Source organism: Lissotriton vulgaris, chromosome 6 (assembly GCF_964263255.1).
Source record: "Lissotriton vulgaris chromosome 6, aLisVul1.2, whole genome shotgun sequence".
Classification (NCBI taxonomy): Eukaryota; Metazoa; Chordata; class Amphibia; order Caudata; family Salamandridae; genus Lissotriton; species Lissotriton vulgaris.
The window spans coordinates 1195372109-1195392148 of record NC_141694.1 but is presented as its reverse complement, the minus strand read 5'-3'; positions in this window follow the sequence as shown (position 1 = coordinate 1195392148).

The window sequence follows — 20040 nt, the reverse complement described above, 5'->3', positions numbered from 1 at the left end:
GCAGAGAGTAAGGTTTCCAGAAGGTAATCCATGCAAGTTTTTGGTGAGTCAGTTTTGGGTTTTCCTGAGCAGTTATTTCAGCATAGATTTCGTGAGAAGACGTTTTCTGAGTAGCTCTCAGTATTCACTCTAAAAGAGACATTAACCCACAAGGAAGTTGCTATTTTAGTAGAACGACAATTTTCTTTATTAGTAATAAATAGATTCTTTATAAGGAAAACTGGAAAGACATTTCAGTAACGTTATTTTTCCTTCAGCATGTGAGAAAAAGACAAATCAGTTAGATAGCCAGTAGGTATATATAGGTAGGATTTTTTCTCTATGGAACTTTTGAAAATTCTATGTCTAATAACTTTGGCGTTTGTGGACGGAATCGGCTGAAATTTTCAGGAAAATGGCACATTTTGTTTCTGAGCAGCCCCTGAAATTTGGGGGGGTTCCATAAAGGGGGGGGGCGAGAAAAAAGGGGGGTCCCAAAACGCGTTTTTCCCATTCATTTTTCCATAGGGCCTTTGGCCTCACTTTTAGCTCGAACGGCTGAATGGATTTACACGAAACTTGGCAAAATTATGGGGACTGTTAGCCCGATGTGCCTTTGCTGGGTCTCAATATATGTGCTCCAGTGGATTTTGAGAAATTAACATTTAAAAAAACAGATATATCTATGACAGCGTCCCAGATAGCGCTCCAGATCGCGTACTTTTCGCGTAACGGAGCTTTGCGTAGCGAAGCTGATTGGCTCTCCGGTGTCTGTCAACATTCTAAACAGTCCGATGCAGCCGCCATCTTGTCTCTCGGTAGGATCGAAAGACAAGAGGAGGAGAAAAAACGGAGGGGGAATTTAATGAAAGGGGGCAAGGTAGACCCCTCTTGACCCCCTAGGAATGATGTTGGGGTTATTAAAGGGTCCCGTGGGGCAAATAATAAAAATTTGATTTTTCGTGGTGGAAGCGCTTCTCGGTTCGCGAACCGGGTCGCAAACTGTTAGCGAAACGTGAATTCGCCATTTTGTGTTTCGATTTAATTAAATTACTAGGTATATGGGGGTACGGGAGACGTATCCTGACCCCTTATGTTTTCTGAGGGTGGCTGAGGAGGCTCATATATGTTGATACATGTCTTCCAGCGGCTGTGCGTGAGCGTTTTTTTTTTTTTGCTGCGTGACGTCTGTTAATGTTCGATTAGAAGGAAATCAGGAAGTGTTGACCGCCATTTTGTCACTGCGACTAAATATTTTGTTAAAAATAATTGTTATAAATTAATCCTTATTGATAAACATTGTCTGCGCCATCTTGCCTTTTTTGCAATGCCACACTTTTGTTGAGCACGGCAGCCATTTTAGATGCCTTGACCAGACCCACTCTCTGCACGCCGCCGATCCTCAGCATGGCTCCCCACCCTCGCAAGCATCTCTCCCACGCACTGGACACCCCCGCTCTCTCTCTCATGCATGGCCCATAAACCTCCCCCCATTTGCGCTGCTCTTCCCTGAGAATCACACCCTGTGCCCGCCCGACACCTCCCTTTCACCCTATTCACTACCGCACCCTCTGACACTCCTCTTCCTCTGTGTCTGATTGTCCAGGCCGGTCCCAGGCTATCACCTAGCCCTGCAGATGTAGTTTATGGCCCCAGCTGTAGAGAATCACCCCTCTTCAAAGGAGTTACAGTAGATCAAGGCCCCCACCCCATGAGATCCATCACACCACACGCGATCCTACTATCTGATAACCATCCTGTATTGTGCTTGGGGAGGGGATTCTCACTGTGAGGGTGTGTGGGTCCGAGCCTGAAGCGGAAGATTCCAGGGATGCCTTTTTGTACATCAAAGTCTTCACAATTATGTGTCACATTAAAAATATATAGCACTCCAACAAAGTTGTAGGATTATAACACTTTAATAACTTATAAATATATACAACGCTCCAACAAAGTAAACACGTTAAAAAAAACTTTTTAAACAACTATTTACATGACATTGCTTTAACCAGGATAGACAAAGAAATGACTCAGTGATCTAAAAGTTTCTGAAAGAAATGCCAAGAACGTCCCATGTGAAAGTGAATTTTATCTGGCAATTTTTTTCTTTTCCTTCTCATGAAAAGAAAGTTAATGCCAGGTTCGTTACCTGCCTCATCTGCAAAAAAAAAACTCTCGAGAGGGACCGAAAAAAATATAGCTATGGTAATCATACCATGCATCGGCACATGGAGAGGTGGCACTCTCTTAATTATTCTAAAGCACAACTTCGAGATTTGGTGGATAATCCCCGACCGGCAAAAACATCCACCAATGACTTAGCAATAAGTGAGTCAGAGGCAAGGGAAACGGTCCCAAATCTGTAAAAGAACTTTAGGCAGATGAGATTGACTTGTGTAGCATGTGGAAAATTAATTTCATGCGGAGAGATGAGTATTACTTTAATAAATAGATCATATGAAAATCATCAATGTCCAAAACGTCCTAGAAAGTAATTTTTGTCATTTTTGAGGAAGAGAGATAACCTACAGTGGTACGGGGTCGTTTTCGTTCGTACTAGGGGGGCCAGGTGACATTCATTCGGGGTGGCTTAGGGGCTTTTAAAACAACTTCCCTGATACAGGTAGCATATAAAGTAGAGGCTAAATACCAGGATCTTTATCGATTGCTTTATGCTGTAGAAAAATGAAAAACACACAACAAACCTGGACCATTCATATTTTCAATGTTTCTGCGTACTATACTTTTTAACCCTTAACTAATTGAGCTGCTTCATTTCACCCGCTTTTAAAAAAAAAAAAAAAAAATCGGAAACAGTGGCCATTTCTTCGAAACTTACCAATGTACGTGTTACAACTACGTTTGCTTTTTCAAAAACCTTTAATAAAAATGTTGGTGCCCAAATACGGGCTTACAACCCCGTGGGCCGGCCACGGAGCAGGCTGGAACTGAAAATGGGGGGGGGGGGGTATTTATTTGTGGAAAACATAAGAGAGAGTCAGTGGTTGTTGATTTCATAGTAAAAAGTGCGACAAGTGCAACAAAATCATATCGATAATTCATTGTGAGCAAGTACCAAAAGTGTCGACAATTCGAACCTTCAATAATAAATACAGTAATCAATGATGCATTAGAACTTAATATCAATTCATTGTTCGAACGTGTAATCAGTACCCGTCCCATGTCAATTCATTGTTCGAACGTATAATCAATACCCATCCTGAATCAATTCATTGTCCGAACATATAATCAGTCTTATCCCATATCAATTCATGTGCTAAAAACTGCATACATATCTCATGATATCAAGGCTGAGCAATCGGGGCACAACAAGGAGTTGAGAGTTTCATTTGTACCGGCGCCATTTTGGGTGAGGTCAGGAAGGTCCAAGTATAGTCAAAATGTCTCCACCAACTCGTGGTTGGACCGGCACCTCTTTCGGCAGTCCAAAAGTTTTCGTTGAAGGGTAGCAGAGGGGACTGCCGACATGAACCATCAGTCAAAGTGGGGTGGGAGGCAACAATCTCTCCTACCGGGTCATACTGGTGTCCCACCGGAACTGATCAAGTTGGTAGTCTTGCAGGATTTTGGTGATTTAAAGACTGAGGCCGGCGCCGGCATGAGCGTGCCGACTTCCCGCGGCTACGTCGTGGTCGTTCCGTGGGTGATCATGGCAGTCATTCCCCATCGGGGGTCGGGGGCCCCCGTGGCTCTTATAGAATCTTCAAAGTTGAGGAGAACGTTTCTGGACGCAGGAAACTAGAAGCGTCGTTGCACCGCAACAGTGGACGAGACCCCCGCTGGGTGAGCGGAGCATCATTGCCTCGCAATAGTGGACGAGACCTTTTGTCGGGTGAGTGCAGCGCCGCTGCATCGCAAGAGTGGAGGAAGCCTTTTGTTGGGTGAGTGGAGCATTGGGGGTGCAGCTGAGGGGCCCCCGCCTGTGGGGGTGGGAGAGGCTCGTTCGCGCCGCCTCTCCCTCCTAGCGCACCCCACGCCGACACCTGGTGTTGATATCCGTGATGTCCGGACCAGGCGATAAGAGGGGGGGGGGTCAGAGGCAGAGGCAAGACATCCCCCCCCCGTGGCCTGCAAGGCGGCAGAAGAAGGGAATCGGGAGACCAGTACATTTTGGGCCATCCACCCCACGGCTGATGGCGGTTAGCCGGGCCCCGCCCTGCACGTGTCGAGGCCTCATCTTCCGGATGGGCGTAACCGTGGTCCTGTTGCACTTCGGGAGTTTCCGGAATGGGGGTAGGTATCTGCTGATTTGTATCTATTTCATGTTACCATTATTGGGCGTGGCGGGCGGTGGGACAGACATGCTTGGAGCAGTGGGGGGGGTGGCGGAGCCTAGCTACCTCGTGGCTGCCGTAACGTCAAGCTTGGCTTTTTTCACCACTTCCATGTTTCATGATACTCTCCTATGTGTGCTTAGCAATTTCAAGTCACTTCCCCCGGGTTCAAGGGCCTTGTAAATACGTCCCCATGTGTGTCTGGTCATTTGAAGTCATTTAAGTTTCCTTGTAGTGTAAGGCCCTTGTAAATACGCCCCCATGTGTAAAATTAATTAATTTGCCCTTAAATGTTGCATTTTCGGTAATTTTACCGATTCAGTAATTTTACCGAAAATGCAAGATTGAAATGTGGGTAGCCAATTTTCCATTGGCACATGGCTTTCAGAATCGGTATTTTACCATGGAATACAAATCCATGGTAAAATACCGATTCCTGTGTACATGCACATCTGTGCATGTACACATATGCCATGTGACAGACAGAAGTGTCCTTAGGGCATGTCTGTGTGCCACATTGCACACATGCCCGTTTTGGGGGTGCTAGATGGTGTCAAAGTGATAGCCCTTGCACCTTTGACAAATTCGGTATGTACCGATTCGGTAAATACTGAATCGGTATTTGAATTGAATCCTATGGGCTTCAAGGCCCATAGGATTCAATAGCAAATACCGATTCGGTATTTACCGAATCGGTAAATACCGAATTTTTAAGGAATCGGTAATAAATCAGATGTTGGTACCTACATCCCATTTACCGATTTTGAAATACCGAATCGGTAAAATTCGGTAATATTCGGTATTTCAAAATCGGTAAATGTGATTTACCTACATCTGGCCCTAGGTGTATTATTGTTTTACATAAAATGATTTAAAACTTTGTTTGAAATCAAATGCATGCACACTTAGGGCCAGTTGTAGGTGGTTGTTTCAGGCCATTTACCGACCGGTTACGGCCGTTTTCGTCCGTTTCCGATCGTTAAATGGCAAATCGGTATGTAGGGGCTTAAATCCAAGGCCACGTGTAGGTAAATCTACATTTACAGAATCGGAAAAATTATTTGTTCGGTAAAATACCGAATCGGTAATTTTACCGATTCTGTTAATTTGTTATGTAGGGGGGAGTCTTCTGAGTCCCAAAGGCCTTAACAAATCGGTATTTTAGCATGAAATCAAACTTCATGTTAAAATACCGATTCCGGTGTGCATGCACATGTGTGCTCGCACACCTATGTCATGTGAAAGGCAGACCTGCCCTTAGGGCTGGTTTGCTTGCCACATGGCACCTGTGCCTGTTTTGAGGGTGTCAGAGGGTGTCAAAGTGATACCCCCTGCACCCTTGTGCATACTTTTTTTATTTTTTTATAGCATTGTCGAATCTAGTTCTTACTGTTATTGATTTACTGTTTGGTAATAGTGGTTAATAACATTTTTTATTATATTTCACCACAGATTCAACTGCAGATTATTTGGGAATTAGACAATGCCGTCTAAGGATAGAATTCGAAAGGCTACAAAACGTCAAAGACAGCTTGACCCCGGGAGCTGGCCGCCTATGTCGGGTGTGATCTTAGGCTACACCAGGGCTATAAGACTTGGGGAGGGGGTCGGAGCCAAGCGTCTTCTCCGAGTCCGTGCCATCACACTGCCCCTCGGGGGCCTCCGTCAAGCGGTTTAGGGAGGTACCGTATCACATTGTTTTCAAATGCAGTCAGGTCCACAAACGGCCCCCACTTACTTTGAGAATAGTGAAGCTGCAGCAGGTGCAAATAAGGTTTAGACAGTGTTACAAGCGCTGCTTAGAACTCTGAAGTATGGCACCCAACATCCAGGACTTATGCCATTTGTGTAAAGCAGTGACATCGAAGCAACTCAGGGACCAAAACCATGAACGAACACTCATGTATGAAAATCTTACTATTGATGCTTGACTGAGGCCAAGGAGATCAGAGTGCATGAGTCTCATGCTCGATCGATTGAGCTAGCCGGATCGGGCAACTAAAAGTATAAAATAGTTATGTAAATAGTTATTTAATAAAATGTTTTACCCTGTTACTTTGCTGGTGTGTTGTATATATTTATAATATTTGCATAGGGTTTGTCGTTATTTTGGGTGGGGTGGGTGGCGGAGCTGAGCTGTATTGCAGCCATCATCGTGTGGAGCTCAGTTCATCTCACTAGTTTCGTATTTCTCATGAGGGGTTGTTCTTAATGTTTCTATTTTAGCTAGGTCAAAAAGAGATCCCATTAGTGGCCTACTGATTTTGCTCGATTCCTTTTGTTTTTTAAAACGATTTTTCACTATCTGCAAAGACTAAACAGAGTATTGCGACTCTGTGCTTGTTTGTAAATAGAGAATGAACCAAAGAGAACCAATTCTAAAACAGTAAATGCTTGGATAACAATCAATCAAATGGAGAGAGAAGCAGACACGACGGATTAGAACGGGGGCAAAGGCCTGCGTTAACTACCCTTCACTATCTGCAAAGAGAGAGTACTGCTAAGAGAAAAGTGAGGGGGGGGGGCAGCGTTCAAAGTACATCAGCGTGCATAAATACGAAAATGTTTTTACCTATCACGTACTTCACATTTGACAGCTTTTGATATTTGCTATTAAAAAACCATTGAAATTCACTGAAAAAACCATAGGTTTTAGGCCATATATAGTTAGGGATTAGCATTTACAAAACCTTAATTTACTCGCACAAAACCATAGAAATTCGCATATATAGTTAGATGCAATAACTATATATCGCGCACCCGCAATCCACTGCTGATGATGTCACATATTACATCATTCATGACATGGTCAGTGACATCACTGATGACATCACTGATGACAACATCCAGTGACTGTATGTTTCTGTAAAGTTAAAATATGTCTTACATATTGAAGAATGAGTGGATGTATAAGTGTCTGGATGAAGGATTTAGTAGGTGCATGACTGACTGTATGAGATAGTGATTACATGTGTCTCACTGAGAGCATGGGTTAGTGACTAAACTGTCTTAATTTGTGCACCATTATATCTGTTGTTCTGTAAACTGCTGCATGTGTTGATCAGTAGCTATATGATTAACTATATGGGTTATTGATTGGTTGCCCAAGTATTTGTATGGGAGAGTGAGTGTGTGTGTGGGTGGCTGGGAGGTGTGTGACTCTGTGCATAGATGTGTGAACAGTTGATTCACTAGATGTATGGGTTCAAAACTGCATGTGGAAACAGCTGTATGGGTGGTTGACTGTGTGCATGAGTGTATTGGTGAGTGAATAGATATCTCAGTGCTACATGTCAAAGTAAGTACATATGTAAAACACAGTACATGTGAGAGTTGACATATATAAATTACTGTGTATAAGAGCCAGTGAATGTGAGTGGCTGCATGGATCATTGAAAACTTGTATCAGTGATTGTATAAGAGAGTAAATATCTGTTAGAATATTTTTGAATAAGTAAGGTGTGTATAACTGTATAGTTGAGGAAATGGAGGTGTGATTGATTCTTTGCATGACTGACTAGGTGTATGAGTAGCTCCATGGATGAGTGACAATCTGTGAGTGTCTGTTTACACTGAGTGTATCTAAGGTTATATTAGAGTCTGAAGAGGTTCATCGTATTATCACATGAATGATGTAATCAGTGATGTTGTCAGTGATGTCATTTGAGTTGTCATCAGTGATGTCATCAGTGATGTCACTGACCATGTCATGAATGATGTAATATGTGACATCATCAGCAGTGGATTGCGGGTGCGTGATATATAGTTATTGCATCTAACTATATATGCGAATTTCTATGGTTTTGTGCGAGTAAATTAAGGTTTTGTAAATGCTAATCCCTAACTATATATGGCCTAAAACCTATGGTTTTTTCAGTGAATATATATATATATATATATTCACAGAAAAAACCATAGGTTATAGTCCATATATAGTTAGGAATTTGCATTTACAAAACCTTGAAAATTCAATGAAAAAACCATTGGTTATAGAACATATATAGTTAGGAATTTGCATTTACAAAACCTTATTTTACTCGCATAAAACCATTGAAATTCCATATATAGTTAGATGCGCTAACTATATATCGCGCACCCGCAATCCACTGCTGATGATGTCACATATTACATCATTCATGACATGGTTAGTGACATCACTGATGACATTACTGATGACATCTCAAATGACATCACTGATGACATCACTGATGACATCTCAAATGACATCACTGATGACAACATCCAGTGATTGTATGTTTCTGTAAAGTTAAAATGTGTCTTACATATTGAAGAATGAGTGGATGTATAAGTGTCTGGATGAAGGATTTAGTAGGTGCATGACTGACTGTATGAGTGAGTGATTAAATGTGTCTCACTGAGTGCATGGGTTAGTGACTAAACTGTTTTAATTTGTGCATCATTATATCTGTTGTTCTACAAACTGCTGCATATGTTGATCAGTAGCTATATGAGTAACTGTATGGGTTATTCATTGGTTGTCCAAGTATTTGTATGGGAAACTGAGTGTGTGTGTATGGGTGGCTGGGAGGTGTGTGACTCTGTACATAGATGTGTGAGTAGTTGATTCACTATATGTATGGGTTCAAAAGTGCATGTGGAAACAGCTGTATGGGCGGTTGACTGTGCATGAGTGTATTAGTGAGTGAATGGATATCTCAGTGCTACATGTCAAAGTAAGTACATATGTAAAACACAGTACATGTGAGAGTTGACATCTATAAATAACTGTGCATAAGAGCCAGTGAATGTGTGAGTGGCTGTATGGATCATTGTGAACATGTATCAGGGATTGTATAAGAGAGTAAAGTAAATATGTGTTAGTATATGTTTGAATAAGTAAGGTGTGTATAACTGTATAGTTGAGAAAATGGAGGTGTGATTGATTTTTTGCATAACTGACTAGGTGTGTGAGTAACTCCATGGATGAGTGACAGTCTGTGACTGTCTGTTTACACTGATTGTATCTAAGGTTATATTAGAGTCTGAAGAGGTTCATGGTATTATCACATGAATGATATCATCAGTGATGTGATCAGTCATGTCAAATGAGATGTTATCAGTGATTTTATCAGTGATGTCATTTGAGATGTCATCAGTGATGTCATCAGTGATGTCACTAACCATGTCATGAATGATGTCATATGTGACATCATCAGCAGTGGATTGCGGGTGCGCGATATATAGTTAGCGCATCTAACTATATATGGAATTTCAATGGTTTTATGCGAGTAAAATAAGGTTTTGTAAATGCAAATTCCTAACTATATATGTTCTATAACCAATGGTTTTTTCATTGAATTTTCAAGGTTTTGTAAATGCAAATTCCTAACTATATATGGACTATAACCTATGGTTTTTTTCTGTGAATTTCAATGTTTTTTTAATAGCAAATATCAAAAGCTGTCAAATGTCAAGTACGTGATAGGTAAAAACGTTTTCGTGTTTATGCACGCTCATGTGCTTTGAACGCTTCCCCCCCCCACTCCCCTCTTTTCTCTTAGTAGTACTCTCTCTTTGCAGATAGTGAAGGGTAGTTAACGCAGACCTTTACCCCCGTTGTAATCCGTCGTACCTGCTTGTCTCTCCATTTGATTGATTGTTATCCAAGCATTTACTGTTTTAGAATTGGTTCTCTTTGGATCATTCTCTATTTACAAACAAGCACAAAGTCGCAATACTCTGTTTAGTCTTTGCAGATAGTGAAAAATCGTGTAAAAAAATAAAAGTAATCGTGCAAAATCAGTAGACCACTAATTGGATCTCTTTTTGACCTCGCTAAAATACAAACATTAGGAACAACCCTTCATGAGAAATACGAAAATAGTGAAATGAACAGAGCTCCACACCATGAGGGCTGCAAGACAGCTCGGCTCCGTCACCCACCCCGCCCAAAATAACGACAAACCCTATGCAAATATTATAAATATAGACAACACACCAGCAAAGAAACAGGGTAAAACATTTTATTAAATAACTTTTTACATAACTATTTTATACTTTTTGTTGCCCGATCCGGCTAGCTCAATCGATCGAGCATGAAACTCATGCACTGATAGCAAGCGTTGAGAGTTTGTAGAACGATGGCTTCAGATTTTCTACATACGGTGTAGTGGCGCGAACTGGGAGGGGTCGTTTGGATCCTGCCCCTTCCCCAAATAAGATTTTCATACGTGAGTGTTCGTTCATGCTTTTGGTCCCTGAGTTGCTTCGATGTCACTGCCTTACACAAATGGCATAAGTTCTGGATGTTGAGTGCCATACTTCAGAGTTCTAAGCAGCGCTTGTAACACTGTCTAAACCTTATTTGCACCTGCTGCAGGTTCACTATTCAAAGTAAGTGGGGTCCGTTTGTGGACCTGACTGCATTGGAAAACAATGTGATACGGTGCCTCCCTAAACCGCTTGACGGAGGCCCCCGAGGGGCGGTGAGATGGCGCGGACTGGGAGGGGGCGCTTGGCTCCTGCCCCCTCCCCAAGTCGTGTTGCCCTGGTGTGGCCTGAGATCGCCCCCAACATAGGCGGCCGGCTCCCGGGGTCCGGCGGAATTTTTTGCCTTTTGATGACTCTTCCATTCTGGACCTTGTCCCACAATCCGTTTGACCTGAAGACACGCTGTAGTGGGGCGCCCCTTTACCGTTTTAGTTGCCATTCCGCCCGCTTTTGGTACTCTGTGCCTCTTCCGCCATTCAGCTGTTTACCGCCCGCTCTTGCGACTACAGCATCTCGCTCACCATGTAGTTGAGTTGCTCCCGCTCTTAAGATTTAACAGAACTTTTTGGACTGCTGAAAGCGGTTGTATTCCGACCGCTGGTTGGTGAAGACATTTTGACTATATTCTGGACCTGCGTTGTCGCGTAATGCGTCATATGACGCGCCGCGTTAGCGCACCCGGAAGTGCTCCGGTGCGCAAGGCGCAGCTTCCCGGAAACGATCCAGAGCACGCCGCGCAGCGCGTAACGTAAGCATACCAGGTCATGTGACTTGTTAATAAAACTTTTCATTGGTTCATTTTACTTTTGTTTTCCTAATGATGTAAGACTAGGTCATGTGACCTAAAAATAACACTTTTCATTGGATTAAAACATTTTTTTTCCCAAACGATGAAAGCCCCACCTTGTTTCTGGATGTTTCAGACTGAAGCTGGCGTCACCAGGAGAGCACCACCATCTCGTAGCTCCGTCGTGGCCATTCCGCAAGCAATCATGGCAGCCGCTCCCCACCGGAAGCCTGCGGGAGTCGAGGGCCCCCAAGACTTTTGTACAATCTTCAAGGCTGAGGGGACGCTTTCGAGAATGGGACCCAAGCCCTGGCAGACAAGCGTCCGAGTTCCAAGGTGTCCCAGGGCCATTTTACTGGACCAGGCCCAAATCCGAAGAGCCGGCCGCCATTTTAAGAGTCCTGTGGCAGCCGCCTATCGCTGCACCGCAAGAGTGGGAGCAACTCAACTACATGGTGAGCGAGACGCTGTAGCCGTAAGAGCGGGCGGTAAACAGCTGAATGGCGGAAAAGGCACAGTGTAGCAAAAGCGGGCGGAATGGCGACTGAAACGATAAAGGGGCGCCCCACTACAGCAGACGAGCCTCCGCCATGTGCTTCAAAACTGCATACGTATCTCGTGCTATCAAGGTTGGGCAACCAGTACACAACAAGCAGTTACGAGTCCCATTTACACCGGCGCCATTTTGGGCGCGGCCGGGCAGGTCCAGGATCTAGTCAAACATAACAAATGAGGCTGACGTCTCTGAAGCAGTTGACGCACAGCAGGACATAGCAAATAAACATGAAGTCTCTAAAGCTGTTAACTCACTGCAGGACAAAACAAGTGAACCTGATACCTCTGGAATAATTGTCGCTCAAAAGAACAACACACAAAACTCTGTAGAGCCTGAAGAAAGAAAAACAGAAGGGCACTGTAGTTTCAGACACACTTAACACTAATGACTTAACAAGGATATCGTCTGTTTATGAAGCAGTTATCATGTTCACAGAATTGACAAAGAAGTGTGCAGACACCAATGCTATTAAGAAACACAAGGAAATCCCTAACGCATCAGCATTCTCGGAAGAGGTTGACACAGATAACATCTTAAGGGACAAAGAAAGACAAAATAAGGATGAGGAAGTTATCACTTGAGTTTTTTCATCAGCTAGCGACAGCAAGAAACATATTGTAATGGAGATTAGAGAGGTTACGGATGGATGAATAAATTATCCAAAGAAATGGCGACTCCCCCCCTTTACCAGATTAGCTAAATCTTTGCGTAATTTGGACGTTAAAGTTATATTATTGTTGTTGTTGTTGTTATGGTTATAGTTCTGGCTAATTTTAGCAAGAAACACATTGTAATGGAGATTAGAGAGGCTACGGATGGGTGGCCCAGGATATCACCACTGTTCCCCATGTCATAAAACCTTAGGATGTTCAATAACTGAAACAGCTAATATGGGTTTACTTACAGGGGACATCTTTTGTTCTGTTTTGTAAAGTAAAACTATTGTGAACGCAAGTATTATACATAGTAAGTGTTTAATATAGCATTTGTCAGTCATTGGTTAAGCAGCTAGGACCTGTTCACTCTTGACACCCCAGGTGCTGTGTATGTTGCACTATAGTGCTGCATCGGGAATACGGACAACCCTATTGATGTTGATTTTTCATTATTGATTATTGTAAAGAAATGGCGACTCCCCCCTTTAGCAGATTAGCTAAATGTTTGCGTAATTTGGGCATAAAAGTTATATTATTGTTGTTGTTGTTGTTATCGTTATAGTGCTGGTTAATTTCCATTCAGAGTGTCCTACACAGCACCACTCTAGGTAAACACTACTTTATGTAAAACCTGGGACATAGCACTCATTGAAACTATAGTTGGTCACCATGGGGTTTAAAGAAGGGATGGTTCTTCACCTGGGTGCCTTCCACAACTCAGCACGTTGTGCTGCCTTGGGACTATTCGCACAAAAGACAGCTTCTGACCATTGTTGTTTTTTTTTAATCAAAAAATGTTTAAATATATTTACAGTTTTTGTTGCGTTCGTTATATTTAAAAGTTAATAAAGTTTTATAATCCAACTTTCTTGGAGTACTATATTTTTTTTAAAAATCGGGTGAATGGGGCCTTGAATCGGGTTATTGTCATGTGTGGGCTTTGCAAGTGTACTGCTACAGGATCGGACATTTCAAACTCAAATGCACGTTCTTTTTCTTACCTTTCCGAAGCATGGAGCGCAATAGCAGGCAGAGAAAGGGTGATGCAAGCGTTGAACACTGCCTGGCCTGGCAAGTTGCTGGCAGTGCCCCCCCGCCCGCTCCTGAAAGAGGGCACACACACACCGCCGCCCCGAGTACTTCACAAATCTTTAAAAGACCATGCGCTTGTTCATGAGGCTTAAATGGTTTGTCACCCCTTCTAGAACCCCCACATCGACCCTCTGATGTTTCCTGGAAGAATTAGCACGTAACACAATACCAAGCCCTGTCAGCTGAAACCCCCGAGGAATCGTGGGGCATATTATCAAGGGGGTTTATTTCCGCTTTTTTGGCTTTAAAAGCCAAAAAAAAGGAGATAAAATTATCTCCCTATTACCAAGCTGTCGCTAACACCAGTTAGTGACAGCTAAAAGGAGATAGCGACCATCTTGGGCCCCGCTTTGCATGTCAGTGATATTTATCACTAATGACATGCAAAGTGGGCGTGCCAAGATGTTAGCGACTGGAAACAGTCCCTAACCATCGCTATCTCCTATTACCAACTTTTGGAGATATTCGCGCTAAGCGCGAATATCTCCAAAAGCTAACACCTGCCCTGAGCAGTTTTTAGCCATGTTATCCAATGGAAGGTGGATAACATGACTAAGAGCATTTGCTGGATAATGCATGAATATCGCTGACTTTTCAGCGATATTCATGCATTGCGGCCGTTTTTTATCGCATTTGCGATAAACCTTGCTAATAGCAAGGTTTATCTGCGATAAAATTCGCCGATGTGCGGCGATAATTTTTGTCTCTAAACAAGTTAGAGACAAAAATTATCGCTAGTTGTTGGTAATATGCCCCCGGGTTTTTCCTTGCAGGAATCGGGAGGCGGAAGACTAGCACTGAAATCAGTAGTCTCACGCCTGAATCGGGAGGATTGGTATGTCTGGATTCTCTACAGCTGGGGCCATAAACTACATCCGCAGGGCTAGGTGATAGCCTGGGTCCGGCCTGGACAATCGGACACAGAGGAAGAGGAGTGTCAGAGGGTGCGGTAGTGAATAGGGTGAAAGGGAGGTGTCGGGCGGGCACAGGGTGTGATTCTCAGGGAAGAGCAGCGCAGATGGGGGGAAGTATATGGCCCATGCATGAGAGAGAGAGCGGGGGTGACCAGTGCGTGGGGGAGATGCTTGCGAGGGTGGGGAACCGTGCTGAGAATCCACGGCGTGCAGAGAGAGGGTCTGGTCAAGGCATCTAAAATGGCTGCCGTGCACGACAAAATTGTGGCATTGGACAAAAAGGCAAGATGGCGCAGACAATGTTTATCAATAAGGATTCATTGGGCCCCGCTTTGCATGTCAGTGATATTTATCACTAATGACATGCAAAGTGGGCGTGCCAAGATGTTAGCGACTGGAAACAGTCCCTAACCATCGCTATCTCCTATTACCAACTTTTGGAGATATTCGCGCTAAGCGCGAATATCTCCAAAAGCTAACACCTGCCCTGAGCAGTTTTTAGCCACGTTATCCAATGGAAGGTGGATAACATGGCTAAGAGCATTTGCTGGATAATGCATGAATATCGCTGACTTTTCAGCGATATTCATGCATTGCGGCCGTTTTTTATCGCATTTGCGATAAACCTTGCTAATAGCAAGGTTTATCTGCGATAAAATTCGCCGATGTGCGGCGATAATTTTTGTCTCTAAACAAGTTAGAGACAAAAATTATCGCTAGTTGTTGGTAATATGCCCCCGGGTTTTTCCTTGCAGGAATCGGGAGGCGGAAGACTAGCACTGAAATCAGTAGTCTCACGCCTGAATCGGGAGGATTGGTATGTCTGGATTCTCTACAGCTGGGGACATAAACTACATCCGCAGGGCTAGGTGATAGCCTGGGTCCGGCCTGGACAATCGGACACAGAGGAAGAGGAGTGTCAGAGGGTGCGGTAGTGAATAGGGTGAAAGGGAGGTGTCGGGCGGGCACAGGGTGTGATTCTCAGGGAAGAGCAGCGCAGATGGGGGGAAGTATATGGCCCATGCATGAGAGAGAGAGCGGGGGTGACCAGTGCGTGGGGGAGATGCTTGCGAGGGTGGGGAGCCGTGCTGAGAATCGACGGCGTGCAGAGAGTGGGTCTGGTCAAGGCATCTAAAATGGCTGCCGTGCACGACAAAATTGTGGCATTGGACAAAAAGGCAAGATGGCGCAGACAATGTTTATCAATAAGGATTCATTTATAACAAAATATTTACTCGCAGTGACAAAATGGTGGTCAACACTTCCTGATTTCCATCGAATCGAACGTTAACAGACGTCACGCAGCAAAAAAAAAAAAAAAAGCTCACGCACAGCCGCTAGAAGACATGTATCAACATATATGAGCCTCCTCAGCCACCCTCAGAAAACATAAGGGGTCAGGATACGTCTCCCGCACCCCCTTATACCTAGTAATTTAATTAAAACGAAACACAAAATGGCGAATTCCCGTTTCGCTACCAGTTTTCGGGCCAGTTCGTGGCCCGGGAAGCGCTTCTACCGTGAAAAATATATATTTTTTTATTTTCCCCACGGGACCCTTTATTAACCCCAACATCATTCCTAGAGGGTCAAGAGAGGTATACCTTGCCCCCTTTCATTAAATTCCCCCTTCGTTTTTCACCTCTTCTTCTCTCTCGATCCTACCGAGAGATAAGATGGCGGCCGCTCCGGACTGTTTAGAATGTTGCAAGACACCGGAGAGCCAATCAGCTTTCTGCGCGCAAAGTTCCGTTTCGCGAAAAGTAAGCGGACCGGAGCGCAGCCCGGAGCGCTGTTACAGATATATATCTTGTTTTGAACGTTAATTTCTCAAAATCCACTGGAGCACATATATTGAGACCTAGCAAAGGCACATCGGGCTAACAGTCCCTACAATTTTGCCAAGTTTCGTGCAAATCCATTCAGCCGTTCGAGCTAAAAGTGAGGCCAAAGGCCCTATGGAAATTAACATGGGAAAAACGCGTTTTGGGACCCCCCTTTTTTCTCGGCCCCCCCTTGACGAAACCCCCCCAAATTTTCGGGGGCTCCTCAGAAACAAAATGTGCCATTTTCCTGAAAATTTCAGCCGATTCCGTCCACAAACGCCAAAGTTATTAGACATAGAATTTTCAAAAGTTCCATAGACAAATAATCCTAACTATATATACCTACTGGCGAGACGCCAGTAGGTAATATATATATATATATATATATATATATATATATATATATATATATATATATAATGCTGCTGGTGCCATCCCCAGCAGCATTTCATTCTTTGGATAGACTAGAAGAGGATCAGTAAAACAACTGGATTATATATATATCTGCAAAGAGGAAAAGTTATATATGTTCTGACTAACAATATATTTCTTTTTGAAAAGCAACACTACTGCCAGATAAGGGGCGCCGCGATGGGCACCTGCGTCGCCCCCAGCTATGCGATTGTATTCGTTGGCTGGTGGGAGAAGCAGGTGGCCTGGGTGGACAAGTACAGCGAGTGCGTGAATTGTATTACATCCTGGCATAGGTCTATAGATTACCTATTTATTCTATGGAAAGGTCCAAAATACCAAGCTGAACAAAATACTGAGGAACTGAATAGGAATTCACTTAATCTCCATTTCAGTGGACAGATGAGTCAGGAAGAAGTCTCCTTTCTAGACCTAAAGGTTTTTATCAGAGATGGCAAGATCTGTAACCTCACTGTTTAGAAAGGTAACAGCCAGTAATTCGATCTTGGAGGCAAGTAGCAATCACCGAAAAAGCCTGAAAAATAGAATACCATATGGTGAGCTGCTCCGGATACAGAGGAACTGCTCAAACAATGATGATTTTGAAAATGCAGCATTAGATGCTAATCAAAGGTTTCAGGAGCGGGGCTACAGATATGACTTACTGACCAAAACATTAGAAAAAGTAGAGACAATACCACACAGATATTTACTGAGAGAAAAAGAAAAACCCACAAAACATGAGGATGAGTCTTGTAGATTCATCACAACTTTCTCAAATGAGGCAGGGACTTTGAAGGAAAACTTATGTCGGAACTGGCATATTCTGAAAACAGATCAAGTGATAGGGAAGGATTTACCAAAGTACCCACAGATAACTTTCAAACGAAGTAGATCCTTGACAGATTCCCTAGATAAAAGCCACTATGAGTCAGTCCCATTTGTCCAGAGAATTAGTACTCTTACGAGGTTCTTTCCCTGTTCAAAATGTAAAGCTTGTAAAAATTGCTCTTAAGTTTTATCATATCAGGTCCCAGGCATGAAGGGCAGTAAGAAAATTAATAAATTTTTAACGTGTAATTCACCCTACTGCGTGTACTGCCTAGTATGCCCATGTGCGAAAATCTATATAGGCAGTACGATATATCCTACGAAGCGCAGAATCCTGGAACATGCACAAGCAATTGAAAACAGGGAACCCTCGTACCCAGTAGCAAGGCATTTCTCTCAGTTTTACAATAGCGATCATAATCTCCTCAAATGTTTCTGCATTGACCACATTCCGAATAGTGAACGTGGTGGAAACAGTGAATTGAGATTACGCAGACTTGAATCAAGGTATATAATTGATCTAAGCACAATAATTCCGTTTGGCCTGAACAAGAGGAACCGTCCATACATCTAGGTTAAATACACATTGTGTAAAGAAACGAGATGGAATACTGTGAATTTCTTAATGATATTGATGCTGCAATACTAGATCAAAAGAATGATATGATTTAATGAGGATTGCTACTAGTGATTTAAGTACATGCTGCTAGAAATCATGTTACATTGAATTTTGGACTGAGATGAAGTAAATGAGGATTTTGTTTGATTAATTAGAAAGCCCATCCAGGGCTCAATTATGTTCTCTTCTTTTGAAAAAATATTGCAAAAAGGTGGAATTAATTGCCATTATAAAGTTGAATAAAATCTTCTTTTGATAGTAACGTTGCTTACAAAATTGACATATGTAATACTGGCATATATATATTCTAATATGGTGCTCGAAATGAAGGTATAGCAGTAGTCCACTTTCTATGATTAATGGTGGCGCCGAGAAACAACGCAATAACTTGTATATAAAATGGCGCCGTAGGGAGAAGGCACGTATGCCGAAACGCGTTTTGTGCATTTTTGTTTGCTGAATAAAGAAACTTGAAACTTGACCACGTGAGTGCAGCCATTCCTTCCTTCCTAGGGGGGGAGGAAACTTTTAGCGGATATATATACATATATATATATATATACGGTGCATTTGCGTAAATATCGATGCTCGCTCCTTTCTCCTTCTTGGTACCAGGAAAGCACTCCACAGGAACTTGTTTGCCATAAATTACTTTACTTCATAGTTTACGGGGACAAGCATAACATGATGCGTTTCGGCGATGCCTTAGTAGTATGTTTACATTGTATTCGCCAAAAAGCGGCAATTTTAAAACCAGGGTAAAGCAAATCACATGGTCAGCAATTCATCAAATTCAAAAATGGACTAGCTGTTGCCGATTTTGGGTGCCATCTTTGAATGTCATAACTTTATTGAGTACACTCCAATTGTGGTTCCATACAAACTGTATTGCTGCACAAGTTTTGGTTTGCAACATAAGTTAATCGATATTGTAAAAAGGTACATGTGATGTGGTTACAAAATTTGTATAATCACTCTCGATAATACTTATGCAAAAGGTGGTAAAAGCGCGTTTAAAATAGTGAATGCGTTTACAATTTGATTAATCGCTGTAAATATTTACCACTTAAAGATGGCGCTGGTTATAGTCAGCTGGCCAGTAGTCCTTCCTCTACCTAAGATATGCTTATAAACATGACGATGTCTTAGGGTCAATGACATTGAGAAAGGCTGAATGCCGAAACGTGAGGGCGTCTGTCTTGTCTGAAATAAAAGCAACCTGTTAAAATCTACTCTGGAGTGCAGAAAATTCTTTTGTTGGAGTAACGAAGGAAATTGAGCAAGAATATATATATATATATATATAGAAGCTCTGATTGCACCACAAAGCAGTGCACTCACGGACGGGTGCTTTTGACGCGATGGTGCATTTGCGTAAATATCGATGCTCGCTTCTTTCTCCTTCTTGGTACCAGGAAAGCACTCCACAGGAACTTGTTTGCCATAAATTACTTTACTTCATAGTTTACGGGGACAAGCATAACATGATGCGTTTCGGCGATGCCTTAGTAGTATGTTTACATTGTATTCGCCAAAAAGCGGCAATTTTAAAACCAGGGTAAAGAAAATCACATGGTCAGCAATTCATCAAATTCAAAAATGGACTAGCTGTTGCCGATTTTGGGTGCCATCTTTGAATGTCATAACTTTATTGAGTACACTCCAATTGTGGTTCCATACAAACTGTATTGCTGCACAAGTTATTTCATTAGTAACAGCTTCAACATTGACAATATCAACGCTTGACTATTATTGCAAGGTTGCTTATGCTATGTTTAACCATTCATAAAACAAACGCATAATTTTATCAATAAATTATGCTGTGTATCGGCTAAAAGACAAA